At 40.9% G+C, this 5203-nt stretch overlaps 1 protein-coding gene across 1 annotated transcript in view; it reads left to right on the top strand.

Moving 5' to 3' along the window:
* Positions 1-4938: 4938 nt before the first annotated feature.
* SSB (small RNA binding exonuclease protection factor La) overlaps positions 4939-5203 on the top strand; it is a 9105-nt gene continuing 8840 nt past the window's right edge. The window contains exon 1 of the mRNA XM_029934410.1: positions 4939-5075. The gene's annotated coding sequence lies outside the window, so the exon portion shown is untranslated. The remainder of the gene's footprint in view (positions 5076-5203) is intronic.

Here is a 5203-nt window from a genome sequence, read left to right as displayed (position 1 = left end):
TGTGAAAATGAGTTGACCACTTTGGAAAGCTATTTAATAGTGCATTTCAAAGCTAAACACATGCCTGCCCTGTGACCCACGAACTTCACTCTTAGCCATATACCTAACAGAAGTGAGTGCATACGTCTACCCAAAGACATGCCTGAGAGTGTTCAGAGCAGCTTTATTCATAATAGCCAAATGTCCATTAACAGAAGAACAGCTAAATCGTGGTATATTCATATACTGCACATACTGTGTATATACAACATGATTCCAGTTACATGACCTTTGAGAACAAGCAAAACTAAGCCATGATAGTTATTTTTAAGAGAGTATTGACTGGAAGGAGAGCATGAAGGAACTTTCTGGAGTGCTGAAAAGGTTCTATGTTTCAAAGTGGGTGGTGGCTACAAGGAATTGTTCATTTGTGCAACTTCATTAAGCCATGCACTTAAAAGTCATGTACTTTACTGTTTGTGTGTTACATTTTAAGTTTTAAAAAATTACCCTCCAAAATGGCCCTTTCTTGTCCCTTTATGTGTCACAAATATTTTATTTTAGACAAAGTCTTAGTAAAGAACCTGTGGTGGTTTATCAACTTCCATGTGTTGTCTCTTATAGAAGATCTGTCAATAATTTATGTCACCAACCTCTTCACGGCATTAACTATAGCAAATTGACAAGAAAATTTGGGTGTGCACTGTTTATTAGACAACTTGGAGGCCTTCAATCATCAGACGTATGGGCAAGCTCTAGATATCCCTCCAACAACCCCACCCTGTGGTGATCTGTTACAATGAAGGCACATCTCTTACAAGATTCTGTCACACATTCAAACATCTATTAGCAAGAAAACAAACAAACAAAAAACCATTCCTAAAGGAGGCACTAGACTTCTGGCTTTTAGGTATTTTGACATTCATCTTGCATACAAAAAAACCCCCCAAACAAACAGAAAAATCAAGCACAAGCAGCCTTCAGAGTGGTGAGCTTGTTTGGAAGCTTTGATTTATTTGAGTGTCCTGCCACTTCGTGACAAATCTATTGACTAACTCTGACCAAAAGGCTAAAATATTGACAACTCTGCCTTGAGTAAGGTTTTCATGCTCTTTTTTCCCCTCTCTCTTTCATTAAAGTCAAGTTGGAATGGTAATTCCATTCTATGAGGCCATCAGGGCTGGTATGGTGCTGTAGGTTGTTGGGGACTTGGATTCCTTCTTTTGCTGCTTTGCCGTAGCCGTGGTGTTGCCTTGGTTTGCTTGGTCCAGTTGTGCATATTGATACCCAGCTAGCAGGAAGAGAACAAGTTAGTTTTCTTTAAGAATGACCTGGAAGTGGGGTGCCAGGGTGGCTCAGTTGATTAAGAGTCTGACTCTTGATTTAGGCTCAGGTCATGATTTCACAGTTCCTGAGTTCAAACCCCACATTGGGTACTTCACTGACAGTGCAGAGCCTGCTTAGGATTCTCTCTTTCTCCCTCTCTCTCTCTCCACCCCTCCCCTGCTGATGCCCGCTCTCTCTCAAAATAAATAAACTTTAAAAAAAAAAGACCTAGAAGTTGGACATATCACTTTCACATATCATTAGCCAGACATGGTCTTATTTAGCTAAAAGAGAGGCTGGTAAAATACAGCTTTTATTTATTTAAAAAATTTTTAACTTTGGGGGCCTGGGTGGTTCAGTAGGTTAAGTGTCTGACTTCAGTTCAGCTCATGATTTCATGGGTCTGTGAGTTAAAGCCCTGCATTGGGCTCTTTGCTGACAGCTCAGAGCCTGAACTCTGCTTTGGATTCTGTGTCTCCCTCTCTATCTGCCCCTCCCCCGCTTGCGTGCTCTCCCTCTCTCAAATTTAAAAAATTATTAAAAACTTTTAAGTTAATTAATTTTTTAAAATTCAAGTACAGTTAACATACAGTGTTAAATTAGTTTCAGGTGTACAATTTAATAATTCAACACTTTTATGTACTAATTGTTATTCATCATTGTAGCTTTTTTCCTTTTTTTAATATTTTTATTTTTCAGTAATCTGTATACCCAGTATGGGGCTTGAACGTCAAACTCTGAGATCCAGAGTTGCACACACTATCAACTGAGCCAGCCAGATGCCCCTGTAGCTTTTATTTCTTTACTGACTGAGCCACCCAGGGGCCCCAGGTAGGTTTTATTTCTGATTGGCCACGCAGTTGGTTAAAAATCAGGGGTGATTTTATTTTTATAGAGGAAAAGGAGCTCCAATATTGGGGGATAATAATAGTTTCTGCCATAATGATAAAAGTGGTTAGGATGCAGCCCTACTCAGCAGAATTTACTCAGTTAATTACTTGTTCCTTGAAACATTCTCCCCTTTTAGCTTCCATAGCACCATATTTCTCTCGCACCTCTCAGTCTGTGCTTATTCTAGCTCCAATACAGGCTTCTCTTCCTTTACCTAATACCCAAAAAAATTGGATTGCTAGAATTTCAGTTCTGGGCCTTCTCATCTTAAGTGTCTACACTCTTCCTGGGAGAGCTCATCTAATGCTGTGACTTTAAATGTCTTCTATATGCTAATAACTCCAAAATTTGTATCTCCAACCCTGACTTTTCCCCTAACTTTCAAAGCACATTTACCAGCTGCCTATGTGACTCGTCTACCTGGAGGTCTAATAATTCCAAATAGAGTAAGTCTAAATGTTCAAAATAGAATAATTATACTAGTTTGTTTTCTAAATGGGGAGAGGGACACAGGGGAAACCATAACCACCTCCTACTGTTTACAGACATGTGTGGGATTGTCCAATGCCACAATGGCCGGCGATGCTACTTGTATTTCTTCTGAAAGTTTTTTTTCTTTAACTCAGCATTATGTTTATGAATTCCATCAATTTCAATGTAGGTAGATCTGGTGTATTTGTTTTTATCACTCTATAGTTTATTTTTCTTTGTTTAACTACAGCACAATTTACTCTTTCTATTTTAGTGGAGATTCAATGAATTTTCAGTTCTTTGCATTTATATACCATGCAGCTATGAATATTCTAGAACATGTTTTATTGTGCACAGATATGAAAATTTCCCTGGAATATGTTTTTAAAAGTGGACTTTGGGCCATCAGTTATGCACATCACACATTTGAGCAGATATTACCAAGTTGCTCTCTAAAGTGATTGTACTAAATTTACACCCCGAGAGATGGTCTTTTAGTATATTATCCTATAAAGTTAAGCTATGAAAGAGATGGATATCAGCACGAGGGAAAGTCTTCTTGGTGCTTTATGGGGGGGGGAGGGGAAATGAAGCTTCCAGGTGTGTAGCCAGGAATCCATTTTCCCTAAAAGAGGTGGCTGCCTGGGGCTTGGCCTCTGGAAGAGAGAGGAAAGTGGAGGGAGGGGGAGGAGGAGAGAAGGGAAGCGGAGAGACCTGAGGGGAGGGGAGAGAGAGACTAAAGGACCAGGGACCCAATAGGAACACTAAATAAATGTCTGCAGTAAGTGTGGTTTCTCTTAGTAGACTGCATCTGCAGTTCTATCCAGACACTGCATGGCATAAGGAGCAGTCACATTTGTTTAGGTGCCTCTCTTTCTAGGCAGTGTCTGGATCTTCTTTTTATTCCCAGTGCTAAGCTCCATATGAGGACTTTAGTAGGTATGTAATAAAGTTTGCTGAATGGATGAGTGAGAGTACCTTGACACATATTTGATGTGTTTTGTTAAATACCTAAATTCTCACTGACTTGATCAAAAAAGAAAATTAACTTTTTAATTAAGTCTGGCAGAAGGTAGAGACTAGATAAGTACTGTACTTGATGACTAAATAAAATAGAACTGATTAATTTGAATTAAAACTACCTGAGTATATCTATTAATTTTTTTCTCATTGTCTTGATGCAATGTTTGGGTTGAATCTGTAACTGCATTTTTTCCCCCAAATAGATATATTTGATCTATTTGGGACTGCCAAAAGCCCTGAGATCACTTAACAGGCTATTTCACTAAAATCACTTCAAATTTTCGGGGAAACTATGGTAGTATCTATATACTAATAGAAAAGGGCTCTAGCAGAGGCAATAGTTTTCTGCATTAGATGGTATCTTGGTCTTCTAAAATTACGGGTTTTTTTGTTTTAAATTAACATCATCTGTTCCTCCTCCTATATGGCAGGAAGTTCCCAGCAAAGTACATGTTGTATCACATTTAATGCTCACAACTGTATGAAGTAGGTAATATTTATCATTGGCCCCACTTGATACATGAGGAACAGAGAAGTTGAGTAACTGCCTAACGAAGAACAGTCTGTAAACAGGAGAGCCATTACTTGAGCGCAGGCATTCAGATTCTAGATTCCCAGCTTTTTCTTTCAATTTTTTTTGATGCTTTATTTATTTTTGATACAGAGAAATACAGAGCATGATAGCGGGAGGGAGAGAGACAGACACAGAATCGGAAGCAGGCTCCAGGCTCTGAACTGTCAGCCCAGAGCCCAAAGCGGGGCTTGAACGTGAGATGATGACCTGAGCAGAAGTCGGAGGCTTAACCGACTGAGACATCCAGGTGCTCCTCTAGATTCCCAGCTTCACCTAAACGCTCTACTCTGTTGTTTTCTCAACTGTAAGATTCCTGAATCCCTGATTTTTAAAAAATTTCACTTGCCATTTATTTGAGCACGATCACAACACGATATAGTTTAGATATACATACGGATCAAGTAAAACAATTTTTTTGAAAAGTATAATCTGAAAAAAAGCCAAAACTTCATACGCATGAAGAGCCCGAAGTAAGTACTGGAAATAACAAACGCGGTCCAGAAATACTTAACGACATATATTTAATTTAAAGGAACACCTCCCCCAATACCCTGTCGAACTCTTCACCCCAATCTCCTCGGCGAGGGGGCGGGACTTCGCGGGCCGTGGGAGCGCAGGGCCGGTGCGCAGACTCCCTGCGCTGCGCTCGCGCCAGCCTGCCCGAAGCTCCGCCCGCGAGGGCCGCGAGGGCTGCCGGGACGGCCCCCATCTTCCTTACGCGCGGTAGGCCAGCCGGCGGCGCTGGGAAGTGGAGACGTTGTTGTTGCTTACTGTTTTTGTGGCGTGGCTGTGTGGTACAGGGACCTTAAAGGTGAGCAACTCTAGGTGGCAAAAGAGAAGTACAAAAGGATCTGCTCTGCGTGGCTACGGCGTATTCTCTTTCCCTACTGCCTTAAGCCCGGCGCGTCAGCTCCCTCCGTACGCATGTTCCGGGCGAGC

This window comes from Suricata suricatta, chromosome 3, assembly GCF_006229205.1.
Source record: "Suricata suricatta isolate VVHF042 chromosome 3, meerkat_22Aug2017_6uvM2_HiC, whole genome shotgun sequence".
Taxonomy (NCBI): domain Eukaryota; kingdom Metazoa; phylum Chordata; class Mammalia; order Carnivora; family Herpestidae; genus Suricata; species Suricata suricatta.
This window is presented reverse-complemented; position numbering and strand designations above follow the sequence as displayed.